Below are 20,962 nucleotides of genomic sequence, written 5' to 3'. Positions count from 1 at the left end.
TGTTAAAGGGCTCAGGGCGCTTAGTAGCTTACCTATAGATTGTATCTGATTCTAAGTGTTGTGCCCGCGGTTGGAGACAGGACCTCTGGACGATACAGAATAGTATTATGAAGATTTAATACAGGGCCTATACATAAGAAACAAAGGTTTCAATTGTACATGCATGGATACATGCACATCAATCTGATAAATTAGTCTATTTTGGTCACTGTTATTACTCCTTAATGAGGTCTAATGACTATCATAGGAAGGAAGCCAAGTAACTATAAAAACCCAAGGTAGTACAAGGGAATTGGTATTCTCAATTATATCAAAATTGGCCTGATCCATGATGTCCCACAGTACTATAGCAGGGCACTTTTCGTTTTTTTTAAAAACCTGCTACTGCGTGTGATCAATTATGGTTGTAATACAGTGTAGTGATTAATCGTTAATGGAGGGCCCTCAGACTAATAAGAACGCCTTGATTACTTTCAAATGGCATATCTTTAGCGAAAGAATATCACTATATATTATCATCTATGGCACAAACACAATACGACCTCATACAAATTAAATGAATGGCTGCTCATAAATGCATAAGGGGCACAACTAAACAAGGCTAATTCAAAAATAAAATGGAGTTACTGCTACTTACGCATTCAAGCTAGCGTAACTTTGACGATACAATGCAGATTTTAAAACGCGCATATGATGATTCATACACTGCAAGAAAACACACATTAACATTGTTAATGGGAGTCGGAATATTCAATGTTAATTCATAGTTAACATTATCACAGTAACGTGAAAACGGAGAGCTACAAGTAATTTAAGACGCCACTTACATATTACAAGTTCGCGCTTCTCCTCAATAAATCAGTTCCTTTGTGGAAAACGAGATACGTGAGATGAGTTAAGCATCAGGCATTCGGATAACGCTGTGACGAGTCCCTGATAGACTTGAGAACTCTTGTTGCCCGGAAGCAAATAAGGAGAATTTCCGTATTGCCGCACATGCGCAAAGGCGCCCGACCTGAATGTCATCTGGACGACATCTTGGAATGGTCAACTTTCATTCTTTATCTAACGTATCATATATAGTTGGAAATTAAATAAAAGCATGGCAGATTATTGTATATGCAGAAGGGGGCTAATTGTAGCGCTAGCGAATTATTAATGATGAAGATGATGGATACTATGCGCATAGGTGAATGTGTGAGATAAGGGAAGGATTATATTGAATTGTATAAAACGATAGCCAAAGCTACAAATATTCACTCTTTAACCCAACTAACCAAGGGGACATGAGCTAGTTCTCCGTGATAGTCGCACAATAGCAAAGTGAACGACGAGAAAGATCCTCATACGGCCATCTTGAATTGGGCCGATTGCCATTCATCCTATAGATAGATCCTAGTATTCACAACCATTAATCTTAATGATGTTAAAGGTTGCCATCAACCAAATTCACAAGGTATATGCAACAAATTCAAAATTATTTCAATGAACACATGTCTATATTTAGTAATCCATCCTATATTTATTTATCTAATCCTCCTTACAGAAGAGGTCATACATGCCTATACATGTTGTATATAAACTTATTTAGCAATTTTACCCACAATTTCCTTCACAATTGAATAGACAATTTACTCAAGTATATATTTAAATATTTAAATAGCATGAACACTTATACTGCACAATTCCTAAAATTATCCAACGTGCCAATATATACAGTGGTCAATCAATGCAGAATTAGAATGTCAGTACGTTACTCAATTAAACTATACTAACTTCTAATACAGCAATTCAATATATTTTTCTCTCAGGATCAAATATCTACTACTAGTCAGAGCCCTGGCTAGTCGAAAGTAATATATTGTACATCAATGGATGCTAATAAACCTACGCCATTCTTCTAGGCTGTTCAATCCTCTGTGTGGACACACATTTGTCAATCCATTTACATTCTAAGGATTGCAGGATCAGGGAGATGTCACCCCCTCTCGGTAGTAGCCTGGCTTTTTCTATCACTTGCCATCTTATGTCATCAGCTGAGTGTGCTTTATCTTTGTAGTTGTCTACCAGGGGGGCATTCTCTACCAAACAACGAATTCTACTTTGGTGTTGGCAGATGCGTGCTTTCACTGGTTGAGTTATCTGCCCTATGTAAATGAGGTCACAAGGACACCAAATACATTAGATGACATTGGATGTCAAACTGTTGGAAAATTCACGTAGTGTAAAGTTTATATTGCCATGTGAGAAGGATTTTGTTTCTATTGCAAATCTACATGCGACACAACTACCACATTTGTAGTGACCTGTTACTGGAGGAAGAGACCAGAGATCATAGATAGTAGTTTTAGATTTGATAATGCTGGTATCTGAATGGACCAGATGGTCTCTTATATTTTTGCCTTTTCTGAAGGAAAAAAAGAGGTAAATCTTGGCAAGCATCAAGAGTGCTTAAAGTTGGCCAGTGTCTTTTCATAACCTTTTGTACTTGCGTACTCATTGGGCAGAAAGTAGTTACACAGACTGTCTGAGGAGTTGAAACCTTAGTAGTTTTCTGGAGAAGTGTTTCACGTGGGCTAAACCATGCCCTTTTCATAGAGGTTTTAACCAATCTTTTGGAATAACCTCTTTCGCGTAGTCTGGTACTCAATATATTTGCTTCTCTGAAGAAATCTACTTTCTCTGTACAATTTCGTCGAAGTCTTAGAATTTGTCCGTAGGGTAAGCCATCCTTCAGGGCTCTAGGATGAACAATGTTGTATTGTAAAAGAGTATTTCTATCTGTGGGTTTGCAATAGAGAGTTACATTAAGTTGATTATTACAATGTCTGATTTTCAGATCCAAAAATGGAACCATCTCTTTATCCTTACTGTGAGTAAATGTCAGTGCATCTTGACCCTCATGTAGGTAGGTGATAAATAATACCAAATCTTCCTCCATACCTGTCCATATGAAGAAAATATCATCAATATAGCGCTTCCAACATCTTATGTTGTTGATAAATGGATTAGTACTATTATTGATGTATTTTTCTTCCAAGGCACCAACATAGAGATTAGCCAGATTTGGTGCAAAAATCGCGCCCATAGAAGTTCCTGAGCATTGTTGGTAATAAGTGGTATTAAATTTGAAATAATTCATAGTCGGTGCAATTTCAAGGAGGTCAACAATGAATTCAGTAGGGACCTTCACTGGAGCTGGACGAGTATTTAGGACAGATTTGATGACATCAATACTTTCTCTTTGCGCTATATTTGTATATAATGATTCTATGTCCATAGTTACCAGCATCTCGTTGGTGGGATTGTAATTCATACCTTCCACCAGGTTAATCATGTATGTACCATCTCTGACATATGCAGGTAGTACAGGCACATAGTCTTTGATGTAGCTATTGATGTAGTTTCCTAGAGGTTCAAGGGCTGAACCACAACCAGAGAGAATAGGTCTGCCTGGTGGATTAATAGCATCTTTGTGAACTTTAGGTAGAGTGTATAACACAGGGGTCCTTGGAAATTCCTTGTTTAGGTAATCAATTTCTTGTTTACTCAGAAATCCTTCATCCATTCCTTTTCTTGTTACTTCAAGAATCTGTAGTTGGATCTGTGCTATAGGATCTCGTTTTAATTTCTTATAGTGATGAATGTTACTCACTTGTCTGTCTATTTCTGGTTCTCTCTTGGATAACAATTCCACCCCCTTTGTCTGCTGGTTTTAGAATGATGGACTCATCATTCTTCAAGGTCAATAGTGCTTCTCGCTCAGGTTTAGTAATGTTATATGGAGTGCAGGATCTTTTATTTTTCAATTTCTAAAGATCTCCCAACACTCCCTTCTCAAAGGCTATGATTTCAGGGTGCATCATGTGATTGGAAGGAATAAAGACAGATTTGGGTCTCATAAAAGATCTTAATGGATCATTAGGGAGTGCATCATTGTTACTAAAGAACACTCTGAGTCTTAGTGTCCTAAAGAATTTATGCAATTCAGTTTGGAGTTTAAAGAAATCTGTAGATTCTGTCAAAACATAGGATAGACCTTTACTAAGAAGTGATAATTCCTGGCTATTCAATTGATGTGTTGAAAGGTTAAAGACAGGTATAGTGTTAGCTTCATTAAGGGTGTAATCATCATTATGGGTGATAGAGTTATTTGCAAATTCAGGAGGTGTGGTTCTGTGAGAGGTTCATTCTTATTTTCTCTACTTCCAATGATATTATTGGCCTTGTGGGCCCCAAGTATAGTATTGGCGACGCGTTTGCCTTTCTCCTGCAAACTGGTGCCAAACTCTTTTCTGGTTCCGGTTGGTCCCTCTGCCCCTCGGTACCTGACTTAAAAAAGGTTGTTGTAAGAAGGAAGGTTGTTGATTTCTTTGTACACTACTAGTACCCTCACCCCCGTCGTCTGATGATTCAGAACAAGCAGAGGAATCGGAGAAGCCTATTAGATTGTTGTTCTTATATCGACCCCACGTCACACTTTTCTTATATTGTTGAGGTTGAGTATAGTAATCTTCTTGTAAGTAGGGGAAGGCTTTCTCTTTACTGTAAACTGTGATGTCCTTCTGCACCTTATCTGCCTTCTTTTTTAGTTCAAAACAGTTAAACTCATGTATTGTTTTATTAAGCTTTTCTAATGCCAGTTTTTCACAACCAAACAGTTCTTTCTCCAGATTTTCTATTTCAAGTCATTCTTGTTTACTATGTTCCAAGGCTGTTTCTATTCCTAACACCATCCAGTGTCTAGAACATGTAACAGAAATATGGGAAAAGCCACCTTTGAGTTTATCGTCTCTAAAAATCCCAGGGACGTTCCTAACTACCAAACCTTGCGGAATAATCCCCGCCTTCAGATATTCAGTCAGCATACGGGCATGCAACTCTGTGCGTACATGCTTTTTCTTAGCCCGTTCTAATATGTCTAAGAATGTGTCTAATTTGTCTGTGGTTGGTATGAACCACCTGCGTAGGTGTAGAAAAAAGAGGGACCACTAATCACTCTGGCTATATATTCTTCAGAGTATAGTGGGGCCTCTCTATCAGTCATAATATACAAAATAATTATACAAAAACAAAACACAGATGACAGAACAGTTGTCAACAGAACAAAACAGACATTACAAACAACCCTATTAGGGTGTCGAGCAATATACTATCCAACGCTCTTGCAGGAGGCCTGTGCAATCAATATTTTAAAGAACAAGAGCAACCCATATGTCCCTGTGAACTGGGTATTTGCATAAAGCAAGAAACCTAGCCACCTCATTCCCTGACCCTCCTGGTGTTCTATGTAGTCACCTGATGGTAATGATACGTGAAGCTATGTAATGAACTAAATGTTGGGTCATGACAATTGTTAGAGTGGAAATAATTCATACTATGCTCCTTGGGGCCAAAGAATACTATGCAAAGTTAGTACGATCTCTTACCCTGCTTCTGAGCTATTATTTTTTTTAAAGTTAAAGGGGTTATACATTTCCAACTCGCTATGTAAACATTTACTAAACCTAGCAGATACCCAATCAGAGGTCTATTGATTCTACAGTTAAAACTCCAGCAGAGAAAATGCCGGAGCAGAAATGCAGATATTACACATTTGGGTTACATAATCAACTGTTAACCTTCTTCAGAATTTCAGCATATTTGTTTGCATCGTCAATTAAGACGGTAAGCTATTCCACAGTTCTGAATGATTGCTTGAAGGAGCATCTGTGCATACATATATGTTCTGCATTTACCACTGCTACAATAGAACTTCAGCTAAGAATAAGATTGGAGAAAATACTGATTATGCATTAAAGTATTTACTACTGGAACAACTTGCTTTATCAAAGTTGCTGAACCTAAGAAAGATACTTTTATACTTTTACTTATTGACTAAGTACATCAATAATAAACAGCCACGAAGGAGAAAATCCAGTTGCTCAGGTTTATGCTCTTAAATTTTGGCACCGATAATAGGTTGTTTTAAAAGTTGGAAATCTTGATGTGACATTTTCAGTGCAAAAGGAAGGGCACTTTAATAGTACACACAGGCAGCGACGTAAAGTGCTGAAAGAAAATTACTATTTGTCACTGGCAAAAAAGACAAAATTCATCTCTTACTGCGACAAGGTATTCTCCTAATGTAAAAAGGTAATTTGTCCCAACTAACTTTAACCTATTCACCACCACCAAATGTTCATCTGCTAGCACGTAATTCCCGCCAGGGTAGAGCAAAACAAATCCAAAATAAGCTGGGGCAAAAATATCCAAACCAGTCCCAGACTGCAGGCGACTGCTACTGAATTGGGTTCAGGAGTAATTTGTTTGAGTCATGGCAGCCCATTGAGCTCAAAGTAGTCCCCTAACCTGCAATCAACCAGAAAATGCCAAGAGGTAGAATGGCCAATCTGAACTTGGCACCGAGAGATCAAGCATAACAATAGATCGACTCTGTGGCTTTTGTCTGGGGCCTAGACACAAACTTAAAAGGAATCATTCAGGAGTCACTTTTCAAGACACTAATCTTTACTTTATCAATCTGCAGGGTGACTGACTACTATGACTAAAGAACATAGTTTCTTGTGGAAGGCACTGGCTTGGGGACCATACTCCAGCAGACAGGTCAATTCAATTCAAAATAAGCTTTATTCGAACTCACAAAGTGAATTATAAAAGCTAAAAAATACATCCATAACAAAATTATTAAAAACAATGTAAAAGTTAAAACAAGATAAAAAAGCTAAAAAAGACCTCGCCGCACAAGTACAATCATCAGTTACACAATCAGTTTCAAATTACAGCAGCGTACAGCAATGGGAATTTTCCCTGAGCTTGATTACCATTTGTGATACATGGAATTAGACTGGTTTGGGGGAATGAAATATTGATCCTCCTTCTAAAATAAATTCATATAAGGCAGACTTCTGCCAAAAGTCTCCCAAGAGTTCAAACAGGGTCTAATAGCAGGCAGCCTCTTTGTTCACCCAAACTTGCATAAAGAGTAGAAACTAGTTTACATATCTCAGAACCTCTTTCATCCATACTTACTGGAAATAAGTACTTCGTCATACATCATAAAGAGTACGCCATTCTTCCTGGCAAATTTCCATCATTGGTCGCTTAGGAATAGCACAAGCATTTCTTAGAAGTAGCTAAAAATGTGCAGGAATGGTTTCTACCAAGGTAAGTCCAGGATAGATGCCTACTCTCCCTCAAGTCCTTGAAATGTACCAAATAACATTTATCATCAACATTACCTTTCTACATGTATTTACTCCTCTGGAGCAAAAAAAAAAAAGTTGATTCCACGCTAAACAAATCAAATATTTTAAAATATCAGAAACAATGTATGGTCATACTTTTTTGCTAATGGATATGAAATGTGTATCTGGAGGGTGTCTAAACATTACCAACTCGGTGTGAGTTCTCGTTAGTGTTATGACAATTTTAAATCAAAGACCAAACTCCCATGTCGATTTAGATTTGAGCTGCATATCCAAAAGAAACCATTACATTTCACTTACTTTATGGAGAGATTTCATAATGGGTTAGGGATAATTAAACAAATGAAAAATTGTTGAGTGATATTAAGGATGATTGGTTAATATACCAGTTTAATCAGTTACGATTGTTTAAATACACCATACTTGTAATAAGTTCCCATTTACGAACTCAAAGCATTTTACCTTTTAACTTTAAAACAAAAGTCAATCAATTTGTGTCAAACATTTGGCCAGCAACCTGAATTTAAATAATTAAAGTTATTTTTACAATAAGCTTGAATTCATGTTTCTGGAATGTACACAGTGAGGCCCTCGCAAACTGTGTAAGGAGTATGCAGGCACAATCCCAACTTTTAACCTAATGGGCAAGCATAGCAGCTTGTTTTGTTACTATTAGGAAAGTAGATCAGGGTCAGATAAAGCGGAACAAAATAAAACTAGACAGTACTCTCCACATTGAATATCAAATAGAAGCAGACACTCCAAGAACTGAGCAAACATGGTTTACACAGAAAAGTCCTATGATTGGCATCACTTTGATGATTTTAGATGGTCAACTTTCCGAGATTCTTGAAGACCATAAAACAAAACCACCAAACTCACATGTTGAGTTTGTCTACTAAATGTTAAAAAGGCCTTTACATACAAATCTTTAAATCACAGCTCTGCTGTAACTTTATATCATGTTCTGAATGAGTATGGACCCAGCCTGAGTGGATAGATCAGGCTTCTCCAACGAGTAGCTAGTCAGCCACCTGTAAGTAGCTCTCCTGTGTCCAGCCAGCCTATTAAACTAGAAGCTTTTGTTTGGTTGAATTAATATACGTATCCCAAAATTGAAACGCACCTACTTCAGATAATAATGAGTTGTTTCAGAACTCAAACTAATGTTTGGAGAAAAATGGATTTCAAAAATATATTTAAAGCTGACATTTATGTAATAAATCGTGTGATTGGAGCGACTTGTTACTGACATTATCACAGTGATGCCTAAAGCATTGTAGCTATGGCTTTCATGTATTACCAACCGAGAGTAATTGCAAATTGCTAAAGTGGTTTTAGTTTTTACACTACTTCAGGCAACTGAATGATCCACTGAGTTGATCACCGCTGCTCAGGATTAATGGGGAGGCCACTAATGTTATCTTGGCTAACAGTCACTATTATAAAACTGCTAATATTCGTAGCTCGGTATTATTTTCATTGAACATAAAAAGCACTTATTGCAGAGAAGGATGGAGACCCAAGGGATAGTTAGAAGACAATAACTAGTGAAGAGTATACAGAAAAATAAGAAGCTGAGGTATACAGTGAAAGTTAAACTAGAGCGGAGGAGGAACACTGCTTTAACATCCATGAGCGGTCTTACACATCTGCTTGTCAGTTTTTCCAACGTGAAGAAAGAAAATAGAAGAATACAAGGCCGTTCTGTAGAGGAAGACAGCAGATTTATGGCGAAAAAGTATTTTTCTTGTATATGAGGGCTCAGCTGGCAAATTCTATTTTGTGTGGAGATTTGAAATCCTAAGCACTGCTTCTTCTACGCAATGCAAGAAATCTTTGACTTATGAACTCCGACTGAAAGCAAAAAAATACATCAACCAAGAGGAGCCCGGGCTTCAGAAGTGCACCGACATTACAAAACAAAAATTACATTAATATAAGCAGTGAATATTTTCTGGAAATATTTTATACCATGTTTGTAATACTAAACATGATCCTAGCCAAAAAGTAGTTCGAGAATATGTCACTCTTAAGCATACCGTGCAGCTTGCCTGAGCTACAACTACTTTGATTTAATGTCATTTAAAAGTACACATAAGTACAAATTATTCCTTTGAATGCTTAATTAGCATTGACCTAGTCACTTAACCAGACTACGTTTATCTCAAACATATTTAAGCTACGCACCCGATTTTTAGGTATTATGACTTCTTAAAAGACAGGAGTTGTCGTTTGTTGAGGAAATGAGCATTGCTCAACAACATGGCACTATTTTAGGAACGAGTCATGCACAAAATCGTATGACAATGCAAAATGCGGCCAATGACTAACAGGGACCCATCACCTCCACTAGCTGAAGAAAATGCCAGATGGGATTCTAGATGGCACAGATTGTATTGCACTCTACTGTATTTTAACATTTATATACATCGATTACTACCCCTGTTTTGGACACTTAAGTGCTTCTAGTAACAACTTGGTGTACTGCAGATTTATGAAGACCTCAAGCATTTGGCTCCGAGCTGAGAGGACCATCTAGTAATATATTTTTGTTGAACAGTTGCTACTGAGTTGAAAAGGATATCTAGTAATGACTTTAGGTAATGCAGCTATGCGAAAGGCTGCACCTATTGGTTTTGCCAATCTTCGTTTCTACTGGCAGTCAGTACACTTCAGCAGCTATCTTTGTTACAGGCAGAAGCACACGCATTGTGCGAGACACTATCATATGTTAATTTATGTGCCAAACTAAAACCGCTTAACATGTAAAGTTGTCTTTTTTTTGGGGCTAGATTTCCTACATATTACAAAAACAAGATCTTCATTTTGCAGTTTTTATTACAGTCATGAACTTGTTATATACCTCTTACAGTCCAGCTTTAAAACTTACATTGTATCTCTATTTTGTTCTCTTCCTGCTAGACTATTGATTGCTATAAAACGCCCAAAAAACAAGCCAAACCAGATAATGCAAAATGATAGCTTTTCTCGTAAACTGCCAAATCCAGACTCCATTTTGTGTATCTTAAGTTAGCCAGTCTCGCTTTGGTCCATATTCAGCATCTCACTATCTTTCGCAGAACTTGTGAAATGTCAATTCATCTAAACTTCGACTTTGCTAACACACAAAGTGTCACAAGTCTGCTACAGGCAATCTGATTTTAAGATCGGACAGTGGATGCGTAAAATAAACATGACACCCGAGTTGATGCATTTTCATCATGTTCGTTCATACCAGTTATGTCTCGGATTAATGGAAAGTCCCCCAAAGTAGGGTAAAAATGAATGGTCAACCCGATATAAACCACATGAAATTACCATTAAAAGAGGGAGGCTTCATCCCAGGTTATGACAAGAGGTTTTCTTATGTGGCGAGCCGATACAGAAAGGAGAAGAGCTGAGCCCAGTTTGTGTGTGTTTTCCTTCAGAGGGAACACTCACCCAGCTTAAGTCTGATAACTACAGCTGATCTGCTGTGAATTGGTATGCAGTGCGTGGAGTCCCAAGAAACTCTAGAAGCAAGGTAACTACTCCATGCTCTCATAGTGTAGAGCATAGAAGTAGTCTTTAGGGTGTCAGGCTGATAGGAACATTCTAATCATGTTAGAACTGTGCATATTATGCTTGCTGCTAGCAATATTCATAAGTGCTGTTTGAATTATATTCTGTGTGGTTATTACCATGTACTAAGCAACAGGAAGGGACTGTTGAAATAAACACTTAAACGTATATAATATATTTTCTTAGTGCTGTGCTTGAGTGTCCTACTCTAAAGAACAAAATTGGGTTTGAATTACCACTGCAAACCTGACCCCTTTACAGGAATGTTAGTAACCCATGAAGCACAGACACCACACCAGCAGGTATGCCAAATGGGTTGTGTGGGGCTGCAATAACCTGCTCAAGCGACGGTGCACTAAACTCAGTCGCAGCACCCATAAGTGGGAAAGCCAACCTTGTAGACAGAGGCTAGACCCAAGGTTATACAACAGTTTTCAGTGCACGGACTAGAATGACTAGTTCAAAAACACAAAAATCGAGTTGTTGCCCGACGTGGAATGCAGTTCAAGAAATGAAAACCACAAATTGCTTCAGTGGTCTAATGCAGACAGGCAGTAAAAAGAAGACGCTCAGCAAAGTGCTGGGCTGTAATTGATGTTTGAGTCTTCGTGCCTATGGTCTGCGACCTCTATTTATACATAAGTGGCACGAGGACACAAGCAGCAAAGCTTAAAAGACACCCAGTCACTGACATTGACTCAACCTCCCCGAGCAAGATTGCAGCCATTAATTAACCACATTGTATCACCTCATGCTGTGTTATTGCCAATTAATGAGTCAAAGGTTAGTGATCATAGTTCTTAGGTAATGACTGGGTCTTTGCTGGCAAGGTTTTAGTAATAGGACTGTTTCAGCATTAACGTCACACACTGGTATAGCATTAGATGACACACCTCGCAAGCTGTGATCAACATCATGCGGATTTCAAGGATTCCTGGGCGCACTCTAGGGCAGGAAAAGCCCCAAGTAAACAAAGTAATGCTTGCAACTGGGCAGAATGCCTGGATGGCTTGCTGGTAATCCTTTCTATTCTCATGCCCTCTTCCACGCCCTTTCCCTGAAGTGTCCAGGACCGAGTCAGGCTTCCCCAATACACCAGGTTTTCCAGAGTCAGAGACACACGTCCCATTTATCAATCTACTTGTTCAGGAATGGGGATATGTGACTTCCCTTCTCTCAGCCTGAGCAGCCAAGCTCAACTGGAGTACAAAACAAAAGAACAGTGGAGGGTGGGGAGAGGGAGGGGGCGTTGTAGTGCCGGGGATTTTAACTAATTGGACGTAAAAACATTCAATCTGTCATTCTTCAGTCTGATCAATGCAACAACCTATTTTACTGACATTTACAGAACCACATAATAGCGTAACACCCTATTGGGAATGTCAACAGAATACTGGTACCAAATGCTTGAACACATCCACCAGCAAGCGTCTATGTGAAACAATGGAATTGCCTTCATTCTCCTCCAGGTCTCACCCTCCCATGTGACACTAGGAAACAAAAAACCTAAAATGCCTCCTTTTTGAGAGACACCACCCATCTGTATCCTTCCAAGTCTTATCCTGACACAGAAAATGCAGCTTCACCCTCCTTAACTGGTTTCCACTACAAACGTTATTCATTCTGAATTATAGCAAGCCGTATATTTATCTCTTTGTTCCGACAATGAAATCTTCTCCAACTGCAACGATGTGAGCATGTAAATCCTGCCATATGCGGTGTCGTCTAAACCTTGTGGCTAGTCCCTCTACAACGGATTCTGTAGGATGTAATGAAGGTTGCGACAGAAAGCAGATTGGCCGTTAGGTGGCTAGGATGCTTAGTCTGTATACAGATGGGTTAGCAAACATTTATGCAAGTTGGACAAACGTGGAATGTTTAAATTAAAATTTGTGAATGCTGCAAAGGCAGAATTATACTGAAATGCTAGCCTGTTTCAGGCAGTTAATAAACGTAATGTTAACTATATGAAGTTCTTCTTTAAGATGACAGATGTTGCTCTAACTCATCAACCCTATTGTTCTTCTGTTCATATTAAACTAAACTCCATTAGTCCCAATTCCCATTCATTTTTAGTTGTCTGGTTACAATTCTGATTACAAGTCCCTCGCGTTTCACAGCTACAGAATGGCGTTTCATGGTCTACATTTTGGTTTGTAGTAATGCAGGCTTTGTTTTTTCACCCCTCTACCATTCAGATCAGGTATGTAGAATGTAAAAGTGGAAAAAGCTACGTGACTATCATTTCCTTCTTTGCAATGTGAGTTTGTGTTCTCTCTTTTTCCTTACATTTTATTGTAGAGATTAGAGTGTTCATTCTGCTGACTGCCAATAGAATAACATTTCTGCAAGTGCCCATGCCAGCCAAAGCTCACTAGGCCCATCTCTGACTTGACCAGGCAGTTCAGCACCATGATGGCCAATTAAGCAGACAGTATTTATGTAGCAAAAGTTAACACCACTTAATCCGTTTTGATCCTAATCCAATCTAATGCACAGCTTTCCAATTTCAAGTCAGGTGCAGTTCTGAGCCAAAGGCTGGTTTCCTTAAATACACAAGCCACCCTAGAATTGCTGGTTTGCAGTCTCAGCTACATTAGCTAACCTAAATTCACAATCACCGGTCTTTTATCCTCCGCACATTTGAAATTATTTCGATGTGCAAAGCAGTGACTTATAAAGTTACTTTTAATGTTTCCAGATTTCCTTATATGCTGTAAGCAAATGCTAGGTATATTATAGAATGCTCCAAAGACCAACTGCAGACAATATAGCTGAGCCCCAACCGAAACCTCCGAATTGGTACACACACCAGCATTTTATAATATATTTGAATGTATTAGAGCAATTCTTGTAATAAGCTTAGCAAGAATTATGAGAATAAACATCTCAACAACCAAACATGAAATTAAGTGTGAAAGCCAGATACACCGCCAAACGATGCTTCTCACACTTCCCATTTTGTCATTCCCTGTCTAATATTAAGCATCCTCACAGCTTGCTGTTATTTGCCAAGTCAAGTAACTGCTCTACTGCCCCATACAGTTTCCCTTTTAGTTATTCTTAGGTAGATACAGTCAGATTTGCACGAAAGTTTTTTACACTAACCAGAGAATATCAGAGATGCAATTACTCAAATAATGACCAAAATAAACCACAGAAAGACAATACTAACACTATTCATTTCAAACTAAAATATGACTTACCTAACAAGTTTAGGGCCATCTGCAAGTGTGTAATCCACTTCTAGACTGGACGTTTTGAAATGAGAACTCATCCACCACTTAGCCAGAATTCTTACAATGGGGTATCAGTCTCCTAAACGTCGACAAATTGAACATACTTGAACTTTTAAAAACACCTTGTGTTAAATGGAAATACACAGCAGACCTAGAGCTACAGGAGGACGAGACTACAAAAGTTCAAGTGGAATCCAGACACCTATGGAGTGCTTACAGGAAATGAAAGACTGTGGTTCTTTGCACCCCCCCCCCCACAAAGTTATTCCACAATAACGAAACAACTGAATAACCACCATTCGGTCTTAAACTGGTCTGCAGTAGAAAGAGCATTCTATTCTTTCTCTATCACAGAGGTTCCCCTCCATCACAGAAAACAATGTAAAACCACATGCTATTTGGGTTTGCATCTGCATGTGGAGCACGCGAGACAGTGTCCAAAAGAACCATTGTGCAATGTATGGTTCATTACCATAGGCCCAGAGCACATGTTGCAAGGGAGAAAACAAGTTCATTAGCTGGAGTTCATGGAATGTTAAGCTATATTAAAATCGCCCCCCACTCCCCTTTCCCTATCAGAATTAGGTCTGTCTTTAGGCATCCTATCAGGGCGGAGAGGGTTTGCTAGAATTCTGGGGAGTCAGTGTTGGGTGCGTAAACATTTAGGAGGAGCACCACTTTGCCAGCCAGGGTACAGGAAACAAGTAAATATATTTCGCTTAGGGTCGGTGCACCCCATTGTGCATGCCTGATCACCAATATGGTTGTGGTACGTGAATGAGAGCCATTTACGGATTATTATACATGCCCCTTGAAAGTAAGCGCTAGAATAAGAAAAGAAATCGGTTGGTGCCCCAAGTGGATGCAGATCTGCAATCGTCTGGAAGGGAAGAGGTGGGTTTTCTGAAGGAATGCTAGTTTTATGCTATGCCTGTTTAGGTAGGACATAACCGGTTTGCCTTTCCTAGGGTTAAGCCTCTGATGTTCCAGGTTGCGCAAGTCGGTTCTAATTCTTGGGGGCCGTTAGGGAGGAATGGGCCACGTGTTGATGAATGGTCCACGTGCTTAGGCACGAAATAATGCTATGTATGTATTGAAACTGTGCAGTGTTAGGATGTAGTGCAAAGAAACGGAGAAGTGCATAAACATAAGAAAAATAATACAACAATAACCCTTTACCCGCCCCCACACCAGCAATACCAAAAACCTGTGAATCCCTGTAAAACAGACACAAGTAATCAAACATTGTGTACACCGGGGTAGTGGGGTGGGGGATTGGGTTGGAAACAACACTTCAAGAAGGTGATCAGGAGGGATCAGGGCAGGGGGGCACGGGAGAGGAGGTAAAACATTTTTTAAAACGTACCCGATTACCGGGTCTCTCCTCTCCCGTCCCTCCGTTGTCTCTGCAGCCGGAACAGAGTAGCAGGAAGCACCCAGCTCCCAGGCTCCCCTGAGCCAATCAATGCTGCAATGCAACGTTGTGATTGGTCTGAGCGCCGTGGATCGGCGCTCAGCTAGGGAATGGGGCCTGGACATGTTCTCAATGCAGGCTGTAATGCAGCCTGCACTGAGATCAGGGAAAGTGCGCATGAGCATGCGCTCTACCTTTTCCAGGCGTTTCGCAATGTTTGAAGGGTCATCCTCCAGGTCAGAGTTTCTACGTTCTGCCCCATCTAGGCATGTAGTATGGCGATCTACGTATTTCCCCATACAGTCTAGGTGGCTGGTAACGGTGTCAAAGCGAGTGTTGATTGCCTGGAAACCTGCACGCACCTCGGCCATGATGGCGGATGAGCCATCGGGAGATCTAATAGCATGTTTAGTCTGGAGATGCTGCCCTGCGTCAGATAGGAAGTGCTGATGCCTTGGTCCCCTGACAGGTCAGAAGCCACCTTCTTTTGTTTGAGGTCGCAGCGCCCCAATTAGCATGCCTGATAAATAACTGATAGGGTGGGGTGTAGACGCAAGACAGGACCTGGATCTCAGGCCAGAGGGTGACAGTGCCCCTAGATGGGTCACGAGGTAGGGCACAGTCTGAATCGCGGGGGTGGATGGCGAGATGGAAAAAGAGGGCAGTTTACCAAGTAATTTAATATGAAATAGTCCTATGTGCAACACTCTTAGCGGCACTCATGCAGGGCTTCCAGCATTAATGGACGGTAGAGAACTGGCACTGCAGTTATTCTCAGAAGGAGGTATTTGTGTATCTCCCTGGTGCCAGGTCCCAAAAGGTGGGCAGGAGCAGCAATCAATGCAGGGCATATCACATCCAAAGGGGAAACACAGGAAGGGAATCATGGGGGCCAAGCTGGAGGTGGTATGCATACACTGTATGCAGTCTCACAGCTGGTAGTATCATCAATCCGACTGCTTTCATTTGTGTGGAAGCATCTGAGTGCGTTCGATGGCCTGTGTGCAGGGGATGGGCCGATATTGATGGAGCGGGCCAGGCGGAGCCTCAGTTTCAATGGGCCTGAAGGGTCAGACAGTGAGGGCAATGGGTGTAGTCAGACATGGAGCGTATCACAGTATCCGTTGGCAAGGCCAGCCAATGGGGGCAATGGAGGGGAGCTGGTTGCTTGCCGCAGGTACTCACCATTTCCGTCGCTGTGATGTGGTGCATTACAGGCACACACAAGACCAAGTCACACGTGTCCCGGAGGGCCTGCAGCTGCTGAAGACCTCAATGTAAGCTCTTTCCCAGCTGAGGCTAGGGTGCGCCCAAGTCCAGCAGGAACCCCATAGCAATGCCAGTGCATTAACTGCCAGAACTTTCTCTCAGCTGGTACATGCTGCAGCCCGGTCCTCAGGCTCACCCGTGGTCCCCGTCAGTGCGGGGCCTCTGAAGGCCGAGTCAGGCCGCAGTGGTCCGCCGGTGCAGTGCTGTCACCATGGGACCCCACAGGTCCCAAATCTTGCCTAGTTGCAGGGGAGCAACCCCCAAATGGCAGTGTGTGATGCATGGAATTGGTGGTGGATAAAAGCGAAGCTGCTGCAACAAAGGGCGCACGGTCCCAGAGCTTCAATACCGTGTGGCCATCTTGGTCACTGACTTGGCCACGCCCCCTTAACTAGGCATGTCTTCTGACAAGCAGGCTTGAATTGATGCCTCTAGCTCCTATATCCACTGCATCAAGTGTACCGTGTATAGTTGTTTTTGATATTAGTTTGCGCTCTGAGGCAATCTGGTATGCCCTTGTCTTATACTCCTCTTGGAGATGCTAGAGAATGTCTACAATCTCATCCCAGTGGGCACTACTGTGATACGAGACCAATGGAATTTGCGATCTTTCAATGGCTGGCCGATGGTGCTGCCACTCTTACCCGCAGCATCTATCTTTTTGCTCTCTTTACCTGGTAGAGGGACCTCACCAGATTTTTGTGAGTTTGACCACTTTATTTACTTGGTCGTGGTGTAGGGGGCATGGTACTCACAGGTTGCTGTGACTCCATATCAGACACGGAGTGGTGATCTGGAGAGATGTTGCCTTTATCTGCAGCCGATCAGGGTGTGCCTCCACCTCCAATTCTGGATCCTCTGAACCAAAGGGGTCCAGCGTATTGTTGATGCCTCGTTGAGACATTTGCATTCTTCTAGCCCTTCAATCTCAGTGTATTTTTAGAACGAATGGACCTGCACGCCTCAGGTAAACTCCTGGTGTTTGGGAGATAATCACAAGGTACACACCAGGTGCAAGTCAGTACGTGGAAACTTGGCACTACAAGAAGAGCAGACTCAAAAGGGTGTCCGTTCCATCACCAATTGGACGTCTGTTGAAGTCAACGTCAAAGAGAAGTTGTACCCCGAAAGGTGAAGGCCCAAGCGTGCCGTGGTCCAGCCGGATCCCCCGGACAAATTTGACATTGATGGTATATGGAGGGAAGTAGAGACTGAACTGCGATTGAAAACAATACTTATGGTATCAGATAGAGCCAGACCACGGTATCGAACCAGAGCAGAGAAGCACACATCCGAACCAGACGGCGGAAAAAAACCATCTAACAGTTGAGGACCATGCGCATCGCAAGAGAAGGGACTACTCCTTGCGACTCGAAATACTGCTCCGCAAAAAAAAACAACCTGCACACTTAAGAGTCAAACACTAGATGGCGGACATATGCTAAAGCATGTGTATATACAGTCACACGTGACATCAAACATATGTTTTTCTAGTGACCCAATCAGGACAGAAGCTGTTATAGCTGGCTCATCACAATAAACACTTTTGAAAGCCTATTGAACTGAGCATACAATTCCCCCACAAGACAACCATCAAGTATACCTTCGTAAAATCACATAGTATGCAAAATTACAGTTAGCACTTAAATATACTATTTATCCTAAGAGAGCGTAACCAGCATTCTGACAGTCCAAATCTTCTATACTCATATACTCACTGTTTGTCAGAGAAGGTAACCAGTACCAAAATCCTCACCTACTATGGTAATCCATGAGATTCTATGAGTCAAAGTTCAATATTCAATAAAAAAAAATACACAGCGAGTTCAAAGTAAAATATTTATCACAACGCAGTGGTGTGAGGCCAAGCTCTGTAAGGGACTAACCTGTCACACAACAATTCACAGGGTTTTTATACCTTTAAGCAATCTGGCTATATTATCACAGCCATTGGAGGATTTCCCCGGTGTAAGCTGATGGCGGTTTTCAAGCCCTTTATCTCATCATAAATGGACTACAAACATCAAACTATTTTTGGGCATATTATGAAATGTGCAAATGTAGTAAAGCATCAGAATGACGTGTAGGTAGTTCAGTTCAGTTAGTCTTTATTCGATAATTTTCAATCATAAAAGACACAGTACAAACATAAAAGTGTCGTAAAAGATCACATGGACATTTAAAAAAAAATGAAAGAAAAACACACCAATTTCGTTCCCTGAGAAGATATCAATTATAAAAGGTATTTTTTCTTTTTCGTGCCCTAAAATCATACAATTCAGTACGAAATTTAATATCATTATCGAAAAATTTCCTAATTACTTAATATCCAAGGCGTAAAAATTAATAATTAGAGAAAAAGTCCATATAGAAGACATTTTTCTTAAGATTCTATCATGAGGGCAGTCCGAATAGCCAGATATACATGATTAAGCACTAGGTAGGGTTACTGAAACAGCCTCCAAATTTATTCTTCGCAGTGCCCAGGTCCAGCTAAGAAATTTCACCATGGCAATGACTGTCTTCGAGTGTTTGTTATCAAAATGCGCAAAGCTGTCTTACATGATCTGGTGCCAAGATTAGCGCACATTGGCTTAAGCCACCTGTGTTGTGGACCATTATATGCTGGGCACACAAACAGTACATGAGCTATTGACTCTACCATGGATGGGCACGTGGGGCAGTTGATGTCTAAGGCATTGTTCCACTTTCCCATAAAAGATCTTAACGGGAGGGTGCCCACTCTAAATTGGTGACATAATTTCCTATCACCTGTTCTCGTGATAAAGTTCCAATAAGCTTCTGTTCTCATTACAAGCTTATGCTCCATGAAGATACCCATTAGGGAGCTACTACTCACCATTGACATGGTCTTCTTACTGATCATGTCCCAATAAAGTGCTTTATACTCATTTTTATTAGGAAATGAATTTCCTAATGGGTCTTCCCACATATGGCCGAGCCCCATGTCACAGTGCCCTTGATCTTTTGCAACCATTTAATTTTTGAAGACTAGTCTGCTTTTCTAATGTGCATTACTGCATTGGCATAAGATGCTAACTCTGGTGTCGTCCATAGCCTCATCCAATAGGCAAGGGGTCTAAAACCCGCAGCCTCGTCAAATGAAATACAACCAAAGTCTAGCAGAAGGGGCTTGATAGGAGTTGATTGGGGCAGGGCGGTTAATGATCTCAGAAACTTGTTTTGTGCAAGGACTGGGGGCGATAGATTTTCAAAACCCCAAAGCTCCGCACCGTAAATTATAGATTCTCTGATTTTCCAATAATACATTGTTAGTGCCGGCCCCACCGGTTTAGTATATGAATGTCGATATTCTTTCAGTAGGGCTCCTGCTAGCTGATTGTGCCTAAGGACTAGCAGATCTAACTGGGATTTTCAGTTCATCCTCCTACTCATGGTTACTCCAAGGTATTTTAAGGTATCAGTTTGTTCCAAATATGCATTATTAATTTCTACTCTGCCTTTTATTGTTTTGTGTTTATGCAACACCATGAACTTGGTCTTGTCAATGTTGATTACAAGTTCATGGTCTTTGCAGAAATCAGTAAATCTATCAAGGGCACGTTGCAGATCGTGTTTTAGACAAAATTAAAGTATCGTCTGCAAACATTAAGAGTGGGGCCCTTGATCCGGCAAGAGTTGGGCCATCAGTTGGAAAGCTGACGTAATATAGGATAACCTTATTTATAAACAGGGAGAATAGAGTAGGGGCAAGAACACACCCTTGCCGCACTCCCCTATTAACTGGAAACCGATCTGTTAGTTCGCCCTGTTGTCCCCACCTTACCTGGGTATAATTTGCCTCATACAATTTGATAATAAAACTTAAGAGTTCTGGCGGCATCCCAGCATCCTTTAGGGAATCCCATAGCTTGTGATGAGGCAATAGATCAAATGCTGATTTTAAATCAACAAATGCAGCATATAGGGCCCCCCCCTGCTAGGATCACAGTGCTCCAGTAGATCATCATAAATCTAAAGACTTGGTCAATGATGAGGACGTGTGGTCGGAAACCCGCTTGATAGGTAGATATGTCCTGAAAAATTACCCATTCGTTAACTCTACCTAGCACAAGTCTAGCCATGATTTTTTGTAGGGTATCAATTAAACTTATCAGCCTATAGGTTGCTTGGACTTGCGCGATCCCCTTTTTTATATATTGGGATAATTTCGGCCCCCGCCAAGTTTCGGGTATTGGAGCACCTCTGGCCAAGGCATTAATGATGATGTGGATATTTAATCCAGT

General features: G+C 40.8%; 1 protein-coding gene across 4 annotated transcripts in view; it reads right to left on the bottom strand.

The window, feature by feature from the left end:
- PIK3CB (phosphatidylinositol-4,5-bisphosphate 3-kinase catalytic subunit beta) overlaps positions 1-20,962 on the bottom strand; it is a 965,971-nt gene that overhangs the window by 694,741 nt on the left and 250,268 nt on the right. Inside the window, exon 3 of one of the 4 annotated variants that reach the window (XM_085634523.1) lies at positions 638-705. The exons of the other annotated variants lie outside the window; for them this stretch is intronic. The gene's annotated coding sequence lies outside the window, so the exon portion shown is untranslated. The remainder of the gene's footprint in view (positions 1-637; positions 706-20,962) is intronic. 4 annotated transcript variants of the gene reach the window in all.

The sequence above is a fragment of the Triturus cristatus genome, chromosome 11 (assembly GCF_964204655.1).
Source record: "Triturus cristatus chromosome 11, aTriCri1.1, whole genome shotgun sequence".
Lineage (NCBI taxonomy): Eukaryota > Metazoa > Chordata > Amphibia > Caudata > Salamandridae > Triturus > Triturus cristatus.
This window is presented reverse-complemented; position numbering and strand designations above follow the sequence as displayed.